Raw genomic sequence first — 19,430 nt, 5'->3', positions numbered from 1 at the left:
ACACACACACACACACACACACACACACACACACACACACACACACACACACACACACACACACACACACACACACACACACACACACACACACACACACACACACACACACACACACACACACAGACTTTCATCCACTGTAGAGCCTTCCCTTTATATTCCTTAGTAATATCTGGATGTGGTGAATGTCTGAGTGTGATAGTGTCTTCCATGTGTAATGACATTTATCTGTGTGTGTTTGTAGGATTGGCAGAGAGCTCAAATGTCTGAGTGTCACATTTTATGGCAGGATGGAAAGCCACTCCTACACGCACGCACGCACACACACACACACCAGTGGAGGCGGCTGAGGGGAGGATGGCTCATAATAAGGGCTGGAACAGAGCGAATGGAATGGCATCAAAAACATTCTGTATTTGATACGAATCCACTTATTCTGCTCCAGCCATTACCACGAGCCCGTCCTCCCCGATTAAGGTGCCACCAACCTCCTGTGACACACAATGTGCTTAATCAGGGTAAGATAAAGGACATTTGTATGCTAATACACATTTTACCAAAGTGAAGGGAGGCGCAAACAAATGAACAAACACACACACACACACACACACACTGTAAAGGCGTCAACCCAAAGTTATTCAAAGGAGGGGAAAAACAAGAGAGGGACTGGGGAGAAAGAGTGAAACAGAAGAAACAGTTGTGATGGAGGGGAAGGAGTGAGGGAGGCAAGGAGTGAGTGAAGGAGTGAAGGTTGATTGAGGGAATGAGAGCCTCCCTTCAGTTCAAGGCCGTATTCAGGCGGAAATGTCTCCTGAAAGAGACGTAGACTTCCTCAGACCGTTGAGGGTCTCTTTATGTTGGCCGACCCAGGTCTGGTGTGTGTTGTGATGGCGGTGTGTGTGTGTGTGTGTGTGTGTGTATTACTAGTTGTTGGGGTGCTCATAGCAACATGCCATTCAAATTCAAATAGGCTTCTTCTAAGTTCTTCTGAGGCAGTGTTGTGTTGGAAAGCGTTGCCTTAGGTTGAAACAATATGCTAGTTGAAAGATAAGGAAATTATCTTCAATTGTGATGGAAACACTAATAATGTATAGGCCTAAATAATGCATTACACTTTCTGAAGAGGGTTTGTGTTTGGATCACGGAGGGTCAATAGGAAACACATTAAAAAAAAGCACCTTCAACTAGTCTAGTCATTTCACATCTCTGGTATTTCTAGGAGGCATTCGCTGTTTGTGGCAAACATTTCCCATCTGCTTATTCCATTAAACGCTGTAAAACGACACCCACTAACATTCCTAGATAAATGTATTGGAAACATTCAATGCGCTAACCCTTGACAGTGTATATAGTAAACTAATGTCGTTGTCCACCGTGGTGAAATGGCCTATTATCCAAAGGAAACAGTATTGTAAAAACATCACTATATAAAATATCATTTTATATCTTCGAGTGGCTCTCATGGACTTACATTAAATGTGTCCAGTTTAAACTATAGAAGAGATGACTGAGAAAATACTCAACGGAAAAATGAGGGTCTAATGGAATTTCGGCAAGTCACACAGTGTGAGTTTGCCAGTGAGTACTGAGCGGGGAAGTTTATGTCCAAGACTGGTTCCCCGAAAATGAACCTGCATGAAAGAGAGAGGGTAAGAAAGAGGGAGGAGGAAGAGAAGAGCATTTACATCAGAGGAGAGAGGGGGGGGGGGGGGGGGGCTGCGTTTCAATGGATTAAGAACTGCGCAATTTCCTAATAGCCATCGCTGGGATCCTGGTGTCCTCCTAAAAATAAAGAACGCGTATTTGGATTGAACATGCTTGTGGCAAACCTGTGCGCAGTGCACGCAGCAACGACGTATGTGGATTGGCGATTTTGAAAAGGGATGTTCAGTTCTTAGTTCTGAGAGGGCTGTACACTCATTTTGGAGGACGATATGACTGTGCAAGATATATAATTACTGGTCGGGTTTTCGAATATGTAACAAGAAGAGTCTGATCGTAATGCCAGGCCACTGGGTGATTCTCTAAACGCTCTAATCTCTCCCAAGCAAGGATTTCATTATGTATCTGCGTGTAGTTTCGCCAACCCGATATTTTCAAATGCATTATGGATTTTTGGAACATTATTCACCTATTACTTAATTTTGTGAACGTTTTCGGAGGGCTGCGTGGCTGAACTAACGACATTTGGGGCAAAGAAGCTACGTAGCCGTTTTTTTTATGTTACAGTATTTTAACAATGAGAGCTGCAACGGCACCTCCCATGAGAAATCTGCATGCACAAACAGGTAATTAGGCTACGTTGTTGCAACCCTCTATTACACACGCTGCTACAATGTAACAAGGTATATGAGAAGTTTCCTATTGGTAGCCTTCAGCCAGACGCATCTATAGGGAAAGTAGCAAACGCATTTGCATGCTTTACTTCTGCCCACTGTATTTATCTTTTCACAATTAGTCATATCGAAAGGGTTTGCTCCTGATGAGGTCGAATGGGTTTACGGGAACCTAGTAGGAGTTGAGATGTGACGGGAATGCCTTCATTTGATGTGCTGCTTGATTGAGGGTTCTCTTCTAAAACGTAATAAAAACCTTCAAGTCGCACTAAGTTGTATGTTCATCAGTAGTGTCAGGGTCAAAAATGTCGCGTCTGTGCTATTATATTAATCAATGGTTAAGTACCCGTGGCCATTGAATGAAATCTGGGCCTTCTAGTGTTCGGGGAAGGAGTGTCGCATTTTCTTTCTGATATGTCATGTGGTGAAGTTGTGGCGGTTCCGTAGAATTTCCAGGAAAGGCGTTTGAATTGTTTTCCATAGAGAAAGATAGAGGACTGATCTTTGTATATGTGCCATTATAATGTCTGTGACAGCATAGCCAGCGTCATTGAGGCTATCTCCATTTTAAAGTAATCAATTTGCTTCTTCCTCATTGGCTGGTTGCTCCAAACTCATAAGTGAAAATCTACGTTATCTGGGAGGGCATAAAGCAACAATGCTCCCAGCGCATAGAAATCCCAACCAAGTTGACTACTTTAAAATGGTGAAAGCCCTCAATTGCAAGAGGTATATTATACGTGATGAGTCCTCTATCTATCTCTATGATTTTTTTTATGTAATTTTTTTCTCCTTTCGCTTTCTCTGCTGGTCCAATTTGGTAACCACTGTTTTATCCCCACTAGAGGACGCCACAGGTCTATATATTGTTTTATTTGTATTCTACCTTTATTTAAGGAGGCAAGTCAGTTAAGAACAAATTCTTATTTACAATGACGGCCTGGGCCAATTGTGTTCCTCCCTTTGGGACGCCCAATCACGGCCGATTGTGATACAGCCTGGAATTGAACCAGGGTCTGTGGTGACGCCTCTAGCACTGAGATGCAGTGCCTTAGACCGCTGCACCACTCTGGAGCAAAGATGGACTAAAATGTAGCCCCATCTTTTCGGGAGTGAAGTTGACAATCAGAGTTCACATTTTTTAAGTTTTATCTTGACAAGGTTATGTGAAGGAAGGCTAAGTTAGGCTTGACCTTAATTGGGGAAAACTGGATTTGAAGTTAAAAAGTTTTGAAACTGCAGTAAATGTGCAGCAACTGCGGTCGACTGTGGTATTTTGGATGCAGTAATTGCAGAAGGATTGCAGTGTACTGCAGTTACACTGCAAAATTACTGCAGTAAAAAAAAACAGTTATTTTGGATGCATATGCAGTTCACGATCACACCGACAGAGCTATTGCATTTTGGTACACAAGAAGTGCATTCATTTCCAACGGAACGCTGCGTTTGCCTTGCAGCCTTGCGTTGCAGAGGCTGTTGCAGTGCGTTCTGCGCTGTGCATTCTGCGCTGTGCATTCTGCGCTGTGCACACGTCGGATACGTTGGACCCTATGCCCCAAACTATATGTGTAGACGGCTTGACGGAAATGGTAGCAGAAGGTGAACGTTTAACTTTAGTTGCACACACATCCAGATGATACTGTGTTCTGTTTTGCACATCATGTGTTATACTGCAGTCTGACTGCAATCTTTTTTCATTCGGGGATAGATTGACACTTTACTCATTGAGTAATGAGTACCTCCGGGAGTGAATTGTTCTCAGCTTATAACTAACTACATGTATCGTGCAACAACAACAACAAATGTGTGTGAAAACATGGATCAAGCTATTGCAGGCAAACGTCTAGTTGGGGAACAAATGTCAAAGTGCAATACAATTTGAAATCCCTTAGAGGCTGACACACGCTCAGACAAAGCACGGTGTCGTAACATGTTCAGGATGAGCACGTTAATCTATAACAACAACTGAATGCCTCTAGGCTCTTCTGCCGTAATGTCAGTCCATTAACATGCTTCTGTATTCACAGCATGGAGACCTACCATGGCACAGCCTCGGTATGCTGCCAGCCTGGTGTCACCTGAACGGACATTCGAGATGTGAACCTGCAGTTGGCATCATGGTCAGGGCTTTGCAGCAACAGAGGGGAGCCATTCAAAATGGAGTGTGGGAAAGGTTGGTGTGGAATCCTGCCTTGTGATATCATGCTTTTACATTTGATAAAGGAGCACTTTGATTTGAGAGCGTTCTTCATTGCATTGACAGAAAGCTTTCTCGATGCCCTCCTGCAGGGCGGCAGTCTGGTCGGCGGGAGCGTGCAGTTGTCCAGGTAAGGATGTGTGTCTGTGTGGATGTCTATGCATTTATACATACAGTATGCTGGTGCTGTGCATCTGTGCTTGTGTTTGCCGGTGTATGTCTGTGTGTTTGTCTGTATGTTTGTGTTTTTGTGTTTGTATGTGCCTGTCTCTGTGTTTTGCGTTTGATTGCACAGCTCCAGTGGTGAGGTCCCTAGCTCTCTCCCTTCACTGTATGTCTGTCACTGAGAGGATCACAGTTCCATTGGTGAGGTCCCTAGCTCTCTCCCTTCACTGTCTGTCTGTCACTGAGAGGATCACAGTTCCAGTGGTGAGGTCCCTAGCTCTCTCCCTTCACTGTATGTCTGTCACTGAGAGGATCACAGTTCCAGTGGTGAGGTCCCTAGCTCTCTCCCTTCACTGTCTGTCTGTCACTGAGAGGATCACAGTTCCAGTGGTGAGGTCCCTAGCTCTCTCCCTTCACTGTCTGTCTGTCACTGAGAGGATCACAGTTCCAGTGGTGAGGTCCCTAGCTCTCTCCCTTCACTGTCTGTCTGTCACTGAGAGGATCACAGCTCCAGTGGTGAGGTCCTTAGCTCTCTCCCTTCACTGTCTGTCTGTCACTGAGAGGATCACAGCTCCAGTGGTGAGGTCCTTAGCTCTCTCCCTTCACTGTCTGTCTGTCACTGAGAGGATCACAGCTCCAGTGGTGAGGTCCTTAGCTCTCTCCCTTCACTGTCTGTCTGTCACTGAGAGGATCACAGCTCCAGTGGTGAGGTCCTTAGCTCTCTCCCTTCACTGTCTGTCTGTCACTGAGAGGATCACAGCTCCAGTGGTGAGGTCCTTAGCTCTCTCCCTTCACTGTCTGTCTGTCACTGAGAGGATCACAGCTCCAGTGGTGAGGTCCTTAGCTCTCTCCCTTCACTGTCTGTCTGTCACTGAGAGGATCACAGCTCCAGTGGTGAGGTCCTTAGCTCTCTCCCTTCACTGTATGTCTGTCACTGAGAGGATCACAGCTCCAGTGGTGAGGTCCTTAGCTCTCTCCCTTCACTGTCTGTCTGTCTGTCACTGAGAGGTTCACAGCTCCAGTGGTGAGGTCCTTAGCTCTCTCCCTTCACTGTCTGTCTGTCACTGAGAGGATCACAGCTCCAGTGGTGAGGTCCTTAGCTCTCTCCCTTCACTGTCTGTCTGTCACTGAGAGGATCACAGCTCCAGTGGTGAGGTCCTTAGCTCTCTCCCTTCACTGTATGTCTGTCACTGAGAGGATCACAGCTCCAGTGGTGAGGTCCTTAGCTCTCTCCCTTCACTGTCTGTCTGTCACTGAGAGGTTCACAGCTCCAGTGCAGTGGTGAGGTCCTTAGCTCTCTCCCTTCACTGTCTGAGTATCACAGCTCCAGTGGTGAGGTCCTTAGCTCTCTCCCTTCACTGTCTGTCTGTCACTGAGAGGATCACAGCTCGATGGTTTAATGGCCGGAAATGTTAAGAGGGATGATGGATGGAAGAAAGAGAAAAGAGAGAGAGAGCTACAATGTGTTTTCTGGCCTCCTCCTTCGTTCACAGCTGTTGTTCTCTGCTGTGACTGGGCGGTCTTGTGTGTTCTGGTTTTGGCTCGCTCCCACTGTAACAATTTTGTAAATGTCTTAAATATCTCTTGACGCCTTCAAAGGGAATCCAGTTGTGTGTAGTCTCTCTCTCTCTCGGTTGCCCCCCCCCCCCCCCCGCTCTCTCGGTCTCTCTCTCTCTCTCTCTCTCGCCCCCCCCCCCCCCCCCCCCCCCCCTCCCTCTCTCTCTCGGTCACTCTCCATCCCTCTCTCTCTCTCTCTCTCTCTATCCCTCTCTCTATATACAGTGCCTTGCGAAAGTATTCGGCCCCCTTGAACTTTGTGACCTTTTGCCACATTTCAGGCTTCAAACATAAAGATATAAAACTGTATTTTTTTGTGAAGAATCAACAACAAGTGGGACACAATCATGAAGTGGAACGACATTTATTGGATATTTCAAACTTTTTTAACAAATCAAAAACTGAAAAATTGGGTGTGCAAAATTATTCAGCCCCCTTAAGTTAATACTTTGTAGCGCCACCTTTTTCTGCGATTACAGCTGTAAGTCGCTTGGGGTATGTCTCTATCAGTTTTGCACATCGAGAGACTGACATTTTTTCCCATTCCTCCTTGCAAAACAGCTCGAGCTCAGTGAGGTTGGATGGAGAGCATTTGTGAACAGCAGTTTTCAGTTCTTTCCACAGATTCTCGATTGGATTCAGGTCTGGAACACCTGGATATGTTTATTTTTGAACCATTCCATTGTAGATTTTGCTTTATGTTTTGGATCATTGTCTTGTTGGAAGACAAATCTCCGTCCCAGTCTCAGGTCTTTTGCAGACTCCATCAGGTTTTCTTCCAGAATGGTCCTGTATTTGGCTCCATCCATCTTCCCATCAATTTTAACCATCTTCCCTGTCCCTGCTGAAGAAAAGCAGTCCCAAACCATGATGCTGCCACCACCATGTTTGACAGTGGGGATGGTGTGTTCAGGGTGATGAGCTGTGTTGCTTTTACGCCAAACATAATGTTTTGCATTGTTGCCAAAAAGTTCAATTTTGGTTTCATCTGACCAGAGCACCTTCTTCCACATGTTTGGTGTGTCTCCCAGGTGGCTTGTGGCAAACTTTAAACAACACTTTTTATGGATATCTTTAAGAAATGGCTTTCTTCTTGCCACTCTTCCATAAAGGCCAGATTTGTGCAATATACGACTGATTGTTGTCCTATGGACAGAGTCTCCCACCTCAGCTGTAGATCTCTGCAGTTCATCCAGAGTGATCATGGGCCTCTTGGCTGCATCTCTGATCAGTCTTCTCCTTGTATGAGCTGAAAGTTTAGAGGGACGGCCAGGTCTTGGTAGATTTGCAGTGGTCTGATACTCCTTCCATTTCAATATTATCGCTTGCACAGTGCTCTTTGGGATGTTTAAAGCTTGGGAAATATTTTTGTATCCAAATCCGGCTTTAAACTTCTTCACAACAGTATCTCGGACCTGCCTGGTGTGTTCCTTGTTCTTCATGATGCTCTCTGCACTTTTAACGGACCTCTGAGACTATCACAGTGCAGGTGCATTTATACGGAGACTTGATTACACACAGGTGGATTGTATTTATCATCATTAGTCATTTAGGTCAACATTGGATCATTCAGAGATCCTCACTGAACTTCTGGAGAGAGTTTGCTGCACTGAAAGTAAAGGGGCTGAATAATTTTGCACGCCCAATCTTTCAGTTTTTGTTAAAAAAGTTTGAAATATCCAATAAATGTCGTTCCACTTCATGATTGTGTCCCACTTGTTGTTGATTCTTCACAAAAAAATACAGTTTTATATATTTATGTTTGAAGCCTGAAATGTGGCAAAAGGTCGCAAAGTTCAAGGGGGCCGAATACTTTCGCAAGGCACTGTATATATATATATATATATATATACACACACACACACACACACACACACACACACACACACATATATATATACAAACCCACCCCTGTCCCCCCTCTCGCCAGGACCCCACAGAGTCACACCTGGGTCTCTCAGTCATTCAGCCTCTCTCAGCTTTATTACATTACCACTGGCCATGAGTCTGATCCAGCGCCCACTGCCTGCCTGCCTGGGGGTAGAGTCATGTCCATAGTGAGAAGTGTTGAAGTGATGATACAGAAAGTGTTATTGATGTCTTGCTGTATTGTTGTTGAATATCTCACTTTCCTTTTCCTTGTTACTGTTTCCTGGCGCTGTAATAGTTTGATGAAATACTAAATGATACCAGTAGATTCTCTATTACTGTGTGTGTGTGTGTGTGTGTGTGTGTGTGTGTGTGTGTGTGTGTGTGTGTGTGTGTGTGTGTGTGTGTGTGTGTGTGAATGTTACAGGCCTGTTTCTGGTAAATCCAGACCATATACCATCAGAGAGCTGAGTGCTGGCATCAATCACCATGACAACCCTGTCCATCAACAACTATCACAGACTGCAGAGACTGTCTGTCTCAGACGTCTGCATAGAGTCACCTTCACTCTCTCTCCTCTGTCACTTTTTCTCTGTCCTATTTTACCAACCTTCCTCTTGCTCTTTGTTTGAATGACTATGGATAATGTAGGACCATGAATCCTTAACCAGACTGGAGGATACAGACAGAGAGAGACAGATAGAGAGAGCTATCGCACGCCTCTTCATGGAGAGAGGGAACAGAGCGTCACACTGAGGGAGGAGAGGAAGGAGAGGGCAACAGAGAAGGAGATGACTTCATCCACTGTGCCCACTTGCTGAAGACATGGGCACGCCGCGGGTGATGGGATCAGCTACATTAATGAGAGACAGTAAAGAGAGAGAGGGAGTAAATAGAGACAGAGTAAAGAAAGAAAATGAAAAAACAGTGAGAGAGGAGTATACATATATCTGCTCGGTGATTGGCACAGTGGCATAACTTTTAGCGACATCCTCCCTGGCACCCCTGTGCCTCGCTCTGAAACACTCAGACCTATTTTTACACCAACTGTTACTTCAGTTTAAACATGCTGTTTGTGTGTATGTGTGTGTGTGTGTGTGTGCACCTGTGTAAAATACCTTTCCCATGTTGTGAGAGGCCCCTGGTAAGATCCGAGATGGTGTCTGATAAGTGTGTGTCTTCCTGTGTGGTGATGTGTGTGTGTGTGTGTGTAGAGAGAGGTGGGGCAAGAGAGGAGAGGAGGACACAGGTGTGTCAACACTACAACTCTATAGGGGGCTAGTGAGGGGTGAAAAGAGGCAGAAGCTGATTAGTTAGTTAGTTACATGTCTTGGTAAGAGATCGGGGTGTTGCTGAACAATGTTTTGTGTTCAGGGATAGAGATCTTCAAGGTGCTACACCAGGGTTTCTGTTCTGAAAATGTGGCGCTGGACATTTGACCGGCAGCATTTTAATTTAATTTACCGGACATTTGAGAAATTTACCAGGCCCATATTGATTGGGTGTGAAACCTGATTAGAGAGTCTAACTCAATGTGTTCAGATTGGCAGAAATCACATTTAGATGATGGTAATTCATTTTAACAGGATATGCATGTCGAGGATGCAAGGATGTGTGTCCTGACCGCGCACTTTGAAGATACTAGAATAACTGTCCCCATTGACTTTTCCCTCAGCCAACAAGAGCAGTAACGAGCAGCAAAATCACTAGCCATTGCATAGACTGAGCGTGAGCTTTCAAGTTTGGGGAAACAAATTTCCCCCATAAAAATGCACCTTTATAAGAAAACATTCCATGCATCATGGCATTTGCAGACTTATGTAAGATAGCTTACTATTTGTGATGTGATCAGTAGACTGGCTAGTCATAATTTATGCTAATAATATATTTAAATCACTGTTCACAAAAAATACTGTTCAATGCATGGCTGAGCGTGTATAGTGTAGAGGACTGGGCTATAGGCGCGGGTAAAGCACATTTCATGCAATTCTACCACACTTTAAATGACTGGAGACATTAGTGTTGTCCATATAATATGCCTATGAGAAAGGGAGACACAAATAGAATATGACGTCCATCTAAAATAGAGGAGGAAATGACTGTCCAAAAACTAACTTTTAAGTGGCACTGACCCAGCAATGACAACAAGGGAATATGCGCAGGGTGCAAGTTTACTGGGGATATGGCTGATGGTCTCTGCTGGTGCCAGTAATGTAGGCTATAGGCCTTCTGTTGTTCGCTCAATTCATTTGAGGATTTTGATAACTAAAAGGCTGATTTAGAGTCTTTTCATTATCTACTCTTTACAGCAATAGCCATTTGCTCTCCAAGCGATGTTTTCCTGCGATAGAATTGAGAGATATTGCAATATGCCAGGCTTTGTCTTTCTACTTTTCACTGACAGTTGCAACTCAACAATAATCTATTTGGTATTTGCGGCGAGCGCTGCCCAACTTGCGCACGCTGCCTTTCATTCTGACTGTAGGCAATGCCATTTAAATCAATCCACAATGTATTTATTTTTAAAGGGAAGCTAATGAATTATTTTACTTAGTTCTGTATAGACAGTGTAGGCTAATTAGGCTATCAATTTACTTAGTGAAAGTTTAGCTTCCCCTCCCCTTATGGATGTGTCGCCTATGAGCCTATGTCAATCTACTATCCTCCATAGTAAAAAAGGTTCCCTTTTATATTGGTCTGCTTGTCGAGAAGGAAATAGCCCAAATGGACTCTGGGACAGTTGTGGGAAGATCTATCCCAAATTCATACAACCAGTAGGCCTAAGCTACATAATAATACGCTACATTATGCAAATTAACCTATAGACCAATAAGCATGACCGGTCAAATGTACAGTATGTCCATCAACTGGTATTTCCATCAATGAATAGGCTAAAAAGCACTATTTCACAATGTCTTTTTTTCTCTCCGACAATTGGCTGGTGCCAATTTGATTTATCGTCGTTTCTACGTTTTTTAACATCCAAAAGCCAGCTATTACTGGCCAACGCAAACCCTGATACACACGCATAGAAACATGCTGTACTAGTGAATATATAGTGTTACCTACTCAACACACATTCACACATAGGATGTTTTAGAATTTTTTTATTGTTTTTTCAAAAAATGTCCATAATGTAGCTGCAGTAATAGTGGAATAATAGTATTTCACAGTATTTCTTACCCATCAGTACTGTGATTTGGTGTGATATTCACCTATAGATTGTTACCGCCTGAGATACATCTGTTGTCAAAATGGGAAAGCTGTTTTTACTTTGTGGCTGTGTTATTTAGTAAAAATTGGGTCAAGCGGCCAATGTAGAAATAATTTCCTGTTGCAAATATTCTACACTGTTCACTCAATTTCAGTCTATGTAAGAACACAAACACTGAATAGTCTAGGGAATCATTGTACCCGAGCCACTGCCTGTTCACCCCGCTATCATCCAGAAGGTGAGGTCAGTACAGGTGCATCAAAGCAGGGACCGAGAGACTGAAAAACAGCTTCTATCTCAAGGCCATCAGACTGTTAAACAGCCATCACTAACACAGAGAGGCTGCTGCCTACATACAGACTTGAAATCATTGTCCATTTTAATAAATGGATCACTAGTCACTTTAAAAATGCCACTTTAATAATGTTTACATATCTTTCATTACTCATCTCATGTTTATACTGTATTTTATACCATCTATTGTATCTTGCCTATTCCACTCTGTCGTTGCTCATCCATATATTTATATTCTTACTCCATTTCTTTACTTAGATGTGTGTATTAGGTAGTTGTTGGGGAATTGTTAGATTACTTGTTAGATATTACTGCACTGTCAGAAGTAGAAGCACAAGCATCTCGCTGCATCTGCTAACCATGTGTATGTGACCAATAAAATTAGATTTGATCAGATTGTTTGATTTAGAGATAAATTATAACATTGTCTGTCAGTATTTTAGTGAATGTTAATGGACATTTAATTCAGCTCAAGAACCCCAAATCCTGGAAAGTTTTTTTTTTGGTCTTTCCCTTCTTTAAAAATCTACCCCAAAATCTCTGTTGTTCTCTTCTTCCCCCTCTCTCCTCCCAACTTGACTCTCTCTGTTCCCTTCCCCCTTTTTCCCTGGCTCCTGTTCTGGCTTTCTGATCTCATGTTACCCCCGTACCCCCTCCTCTATACCCCGTTCCCCCTCCCTCCCCTTCCATTCCCCCAGGGCAGGCTTACAGCTTCCAGGGCTTTGTGCCGTCTCCCCCTCCTCCCCCCTGCCTTTGTGTGAAAGGGGCCAGAGAGGGGAAAAGAGGGAGTAGAGGAGGAGGAAGGAGAGGAGGTTTAAAGAAGGAGAGAAGATGGAGAGAGGAGAGGGCCCTATGGATACGGTGTATAGGAAACAATAGACCCTGCTTTATCTTATTACTATGCGCTGTGGTTATGGTCTGCAAATACAATCTGTTTCTATTCTGGATATTGTTATCGTAATATCATAAAATAAGATATTTGTAAGCATACAAAATATTTAGTTGTTTATATTTTGTCATTCCATCTAAATCACTAGCTACTTGAAAGTAAACAGTCTTGATAAATCTGTGTTGTAAGTATGAAATCTGTTTTCCAGCGACACACACATTGTAGAAGCCTTGTTGTCTGGTAATGATCTCACAAAACGGGGTCTGTCCAAAGACACACACACAGTCAAACACATACAGAACTGACCCTGTACATGGTATGCTTACTTACTTTATCCTGGTCTTCTTTTTATACCTCGTGTGCTGTTGTTCTACCTTGTTATTTCTAGTATTACATTGTTATTGATTACTGCATTGTTGGGTTTGGAGCTGGCAAGAAAGGCATTTCACTGTACTTGTGCACGGGACATTAAAAACCTAACTTGAAACACAAACTGACAGAAGTAGACATTAGCCAGATACCTGTTTAGTAGATCCATCACAGTCAACCCCCCCCCCCCCCCCCTTTCTTCCCCTCACACAAACACAATACCCAGCCCCTGGCCCCCAGGGAGAGAGAACACATTAACCCCCGGGCAGGTTAGAGGCAGTGGAGCGCTGCAGGCCGGAAGGTGTAGTTACAGGGTGTGGTCATAGGCGGTGATGTGGAGCATGGCCCTGTGGATGTCAGTCGACAGCGAAAGCCTACTGATCAGAGTCTTCGAGAGGCTCAGGTTTAATGAAGGGTTTGGGCTCAGTAGACAAAACATGGCCTCTGGGTGCCGAGTGAGTGAGTGAGTGAGTGAGTGAGTGAGTGAGTGAGTGAGTGAGTGATTATGTAATGCCTTATCAAGTTTACCTACCAAATTGGAAAAATGTGATGTGTTATTGTGTAGAAAGACATTACTTTGCAATTTAAATACTGGAAATGAATGAATTCAGTGTATTGGTAGCCCTTTACACAAATGGCAGATTTGGGCACTGATAAGGGCATAAATTGAAGCGTAGTGGCTGTACAGTAACATGCTATGCTATGCCGGCTCTGCGCTTCACAGAACTGACAGACATTCTGAACTTGAGCACCGTGCGCAACAGCAAGTTTAGTCAATTGTTTGTTGTCTGAGTGAGGGAAATGCTGTAAATTAAGATGACTCGGTGTATTTTGAACAATGAGATGTTGTGGATTATAATAAATACCGCTTTGATGTCATACAAGCAACACATACACCCCCCAAATCATATACAGTGTCAACGTTTATGATCACTATGTGGTTTTATTTTATCATTTTTTATTTTTTACCCCATTTTCTCCCCAATTTGGTAGTTACTGTCTTGTCTCATTGCTGCAACTCCCGTACGGACTCGGGAGAGGCGAAGGTCGAGAGCCGTGCGTCCTTCGCACTGCTTCTTGACACATTGCACGCTTAACACGGACGCCAACTGCACCAATGTGTCGGAGGAAACACCGTACACCTGGCGACCATGTCAGCGTGCATTGCGCCCGGCCCGCCACAGGAGTCGCTAGAGCACGATGGGACAAGAACATCCCGGCCCGGCCAAACCCTCCTCCTCAAACCCTCCGCCAGTTGTGAGTCGCCTCGTGGTTCTTCCGGTCGCGGCCAGCTGCGACACAGCCCGGTATCAAACCAGGATCTGTTGTAACGCAGCTAGCTCTGCGATTCAGTGCCTTAAACCGCTCTGCCACTCGGGAGGCCCATGACCACAATGTTTGATGTACAGTTACAAGATGACATGTGGTCATACCCTGGGTTGTTCTGAATAGAAGGAGCCTGTGTTTGTTTATTGTGTTTGGTTATTATTCATCAGCTGCCCCCACATCTGATTTCTCTCTTGACTCTTTTCCATGCGCACCAAAATTACAATGAATCTCTTTCTCTGAATTGCCCTGTGAAAGCTTAACACTGTAAGATCGTAGTTTGACAAATTAGCTAGTTGTGTTGGCAATAGCGTTCAAATCATGTCCACCTGACCCAGTTTTGGATTTATAATGGACCGTTTTTGGATTGCGCAAACAACAACAGTATGTGTGTGATGGTGGGGATGCAGGGTTGTGTTCCAAACGAACAACTACAAGTGTGCTTGCTTTAAATCCTCAACGGCACAGCTAGGAGAGAAAAAATAAAAGTACCTTATAGCTGAATATTCTTCTTTGAGTCATGAAAGTGCTTTGAAATTGCTTAGGAAATGTGCACACTTTTGAAAGGTGTTCCCTTTCAATTGCTACCATGGTTGTGTAAATGCGTTTCACGTTTCTTCTGTGAGAAACATTTCAGTTTAGCCCTATCCATATAGGCCAAAGTGTAAAGGCTCAGACTCAGTTTACAAATGATGTTCAGAGGTGCTAAGTACTCTCAGCCAGCAAACGCTATTGGTGTGTCAGCCCTGTATGATAAGTAAGGGAACATTAAACCTTTTTTTAACATTTAACCTGTCTTCCCTTGAGATTTAAAGTCTTATTTACAGTTTTACTGCAAGAAATGAATTGAATGATGTTTGTTCTTCAAATAATGTATTTCATTAAAACGTACTTAGTAAATAGCCCACATTATAAGGTTGAATAACCCAAATAAAAGGGTTGTGTCAGTCTTGAGTATTATAGCGTTCTGATTTGACATTATTATCATTAGTTAGGGCCCTACGAAGTCAGGAAAAATGTTTGCCTTATTCCGTTTTGTTCTTTCTCAAATTCCGTTTTCTCCGTTTAGTTTTTCCACGTTTCTGTTTTACCTATTTTTTTTTCAGGTTTTCACTCTCAAAATCTAACTTTTTATCATTATTTAGGGCCCTGGAAAACAGCAACAATGGCTGTCCACAACAATGCTTAAACCACATCAGGAGACCACTTTTGACGCCTGGGAAAAATCGGGAGAAAACTTTCAGGTTAGCATAGGCTACTTTCTTGTAGTTAACATTTAATTGAGAATGTTTTTGGGAAAGCCTTTCCATCTACTGGAAGCCTGTTTTCATTAGCATTATTGCTAACGGCTACACAAACGGCAGAAATCCATCTAGCACATTGGCATCAATGAAACAACGGAGCCCCATTCATTTTCAATGTGGGCGGGGGACCGTTGGGCGATGCGAGCATGAACAGGGCTGGACCAAAGTTTGGGTAAGATGAACATTTGACGCATACCCTGCAACATCGCGTTGCTAGGGACCAAACGAAGCTCACTATGGTTTCCAGACCCGACTGGATTGGCTGTTGATACCATCTAGCCTGCTTGCTAGAACCAACATGAGGGTGAAGCTAGCATTGCTACCCGAATGTACAGTTCAAAAGTGGTAAACGCCCGCACCACACACACACAGACGGGAATTCTCATTGCCCCTTCAGAAAGTTGCAGGAAATATGAATCAATTATGTATTCTGTTAATGTTTTATAATAAACTTTGGAAAATGAATACATTTGAATACATTTAGTTGATTTCCTACTAAGGTCAATACCTGTTTTTATATTGTTGAATACAGTTTTAATGCCTGGGTTCTGTGAGGGCCCTAGTTATCATATTTGGACCAGAATGAGTTTTGTTCCTGCAGAGATGATTCACCATCTTCATCAAATATTTTCATCATTTATCTCCAAAAAGCCTTCCAGAAGCCTATGCAAATTAGGGAGCCAAAAGAATGGCTCTCTCACCGAAACGATTCGATGACTGAAGAGTCACAAGAGTCACTCACTTTGTTGTCACTGTCTGTGGTAAGCCCCAACATCCTCGGAAAGGAAACCTAGGACATCATTTGGTTTACGTGTCCCAATGCAATACCATGGACATACACTGAATATGGCAAACATTAGGAACACCTTGATACACACGGGCAGTGCTTCACTTGTAAACTGGGAGGTGCCGGATCAAAAAGTATAGAGCGACAAGAGGGTGACCAGGGGAATCACCTTGATAACAAAGCCTTGCATACATATAATCACACTGCAATAGGGCATAGAGCACCAGAGTACACCAGGCTATTCTGAATCATTTAATTTATTTCCGAACAGACTGCACTATAACTGTGACAAATGTATTTCAATGTATCAGGGGTACTGCAGCTCCTCCAGAGCCCTTGGCGCGGCTATGAATATGTCAGGAAATACATGAAGTGCAACGCTGGAGAGATGAGTCGCAGGCTCATGTCTATCAGAGCAGAGAGAGGGAGGGAGATCATAGAAAGTTCATCTCCGTCTAGTTCTGTGAGCGATGGCCACACAGCCATGGCCACACATTGGTCTCAAACATTGGTTAACGAAGAGGCCACTCAAATGAATTTATTTGTAAAAAATAACAATTATTTTTAATGCCAAGAGAGGTACCGGTTCCGGAACGAGACAGTCCACAACGGAACGGTAAAGGATCCTGTTCCGGCTCAAATGAAGCACTGCACACCGGAAACTGTTGAGCGTGAAAAACCCAGCAGCATTGCAGTTCTTGACTCAAACCGGTGTGCCTGGCACTTACTACCATACCCCGTTCAAAGACAATTAAATCTTTTGTCTTGTCCATTCAACCTCTAAATGACACATACACAATCCATGTCTCAAATGTCTCAAAGCTTAAAAATCCTTATTTAACCTGTATACTCCCTTTCATCGACACTGATTGAAGTGGATTTAACAAGTGACATCAATAAGGGATCATAGCTTTCACCTGGATTCACCTGGTCAGTCTGTCATGGAAAGAGCAGGTTTTCTTAATGTTTTGTGCACTCAGTGGATCACCAGGCTGCATGATTTATGAATGGCAAAGGGATATAGGGGATTGACTTTATTCAGTCAGTTCGACACCTTTTATAAACAAGTTGTCATTCAATGCACAGTAAATAGCCAACTATGCTCCACAACTGCGTGGCTGACTATGTGAAACACATAAAATAAAGTAAATGAATGTGCCAGAAAGCCTAATTAATGTTAAGTCATGGATTTCAACTCATCATTACCACTTACATTACATGGGATGAGCAAATTCATGAGCATCATGCTCTTACCCTCCTCTGTGTAAAGAGATTCGACTGCAGCCAACCACAGCGCACACAAATTGTACCGGGAGGCGGGACACACAGCAGACTGCGGTTCCCTGTCATTGCTCTCAGTGGCGGTTCTAGCTTGTATGGCTCCCTGGGCATTCCCCCCCCCCCAAAAAGCACCATTCTGCACTAATTGTAATTTTTTCAGACATTTGGAACAACACAAATAAATAATAATAACATTTAAAACGAAATAAACATAAAAATATATACAAAAACAATACTCAGAAATATTTTTTTTAAAGTAACAAAGACGAATATATATTTTTTGTTGTTAATTTGGCACTTTGGCATTAGTACATTACCCTTCCCCAACACTGTTGACCAAGAGTCAAGACTACATTACCCATCCTCCAACACTGTTAACCAAGAGTCAAGACTACATTACCCATCCCCCAACACTGTTAACCAAGAGTCAAGACTACATTACCCATCCCCCAACACTGTCAACCAAGAGTCAAGACTACATTACCCATCCCCCAACATTGTCAACCAAGAGTCAAGACTACATTACCCATCCCCCAACACTGTCAACCAAGAGTCAAGACTACATTACCCATCCCCCAACACTGTCAACCAAGAGTCAAGACTACATTACCCATCCCCCAACACTGTTGACCAAGAGTCAAGACTACATTACCCATCCCCCACTACTGTCAACCAAGAGTCAAGACTACATTACCCTTCCCCAACACTGTCAACCAAGAGTCAAGACTACATTACCCATTCTCCAACACTGTCAACCAAGAGTCAAGACTACATTACCCTTCCCCAACACTGTTGACCAAGAGTCAAGACTACATTACCCATCCCCCAACACTGTTAACCAAGAGTCAAGACTACATTACCCATCCCCCAACACTGTTAACCAAGAGTCAAGACTACATTACCCATCCCCCAACACTGTTGACCAAGAGTCAAGACTACATCACCCATCCCCCAACACTGTTGACCAAGAGTCAAGACTACATTACCCATCCCCCAACACTGTTGACCAAGAGTCAAGACTACATTACCCATCCCCCAACACTGTTGACCAAGAGTCAAGACTACATTACCCATCCCCCAACACTGTTGACCAAGAGTCAAGACTACATTACCCATCCCCCAACACTGTTGACCAAGAGTCAAGACTACATTACCCATCCCCCAACACTGTTGACCAAGAGTCAAGACTACATTACCCATCCCCCAACACTGTTAACCAAGACTCAAGACTACATTACCCTTCCCCAACACTGTTGACCAAGAGTCAAGACTACATTACCCATCCCCCAACACTGTTGACCAAGAGTCAAGACTACATTACCCATCCCCCAACACTGTTAAACAAGAGTCAAGACTACATTACCCATCCCCCAACACTGTTAACCAAGAGTCAAGACTACATTACCCATCCCCCAACACTGTTAACCAAGACTCAAGACTACATTACCCTTCCCCAACACTGTTGACCAAGAGTCAAGACTACATTACCCATCCCCCAACACTGTTAACCAAGAGTCAAGACTACATTACCCATCCCGCAACACTGTCAACCAAGAGTCAAGACTACATGACCCTTCCCCCAACATTGTCAACCAAGACTCAAGACTACATTACCCATCCCCCAACACTGTCAACCAAGAATCAAGACTACATTACCCGTCCCCCAACACTGTTAACCAAGACTCAAGACTACATTACCCTTCCCCAACACTGTTGACCAAGAGTCAAGACTACATTACCCATCCCCCAACACTGTTAACCAAGAGTCAAGACTACATTACCCATCCCCCAACACTGTTAAACAAGAGTCAAGACTACATTACCCATCCCCCAACACTGTTA

General features: G+C 43.6%; 1 protein-coding gene across 1 annotated transcript in view; it reads left to right on the top strand.

Moving 5' to 3' along the window:
• The first annotated feature begins 4,388 nt into the window (after positions 1–4,388).
• The window catches only part of LOC139416034 (lysine-specific demethylase 6B-like), a 285,869-nt gene continuing 270,827 nt past the window's right edge, over positions 4,389–19,430 (top strand). Inside the window, exons 1-2 of the mRNA XM_071164270.1 lie at positions 4,389–4,509; positions 4,600–4,663. The gene's annotated coding sequence lies outside the window, so the exon portion shown is untranslated. The remainder of the gene's footprint in view (positions 4,510–4,599; positions 4,664–19,430) is intronic.

Source organism: Oncorhynchus clarkii, chromosome 9 (genome assembly GCF_045791955.1).
Source record: "Oncorhynchus clarkii lewisi isolate Uvic-CL-2024 chromosome 9, UVic_Ocla_1.0, whole genome shotgun sequence".
Lineage (NCBI taxonomy): Eukaryota > Metazoa > Chordata > Actinopteri > Salmoniformes > Salmonidae > Oncorhynchus > Oncorhynchus clarkii.
This window is presented reverse-complemented; position numbering and strand designations above follow the sequence as displayed.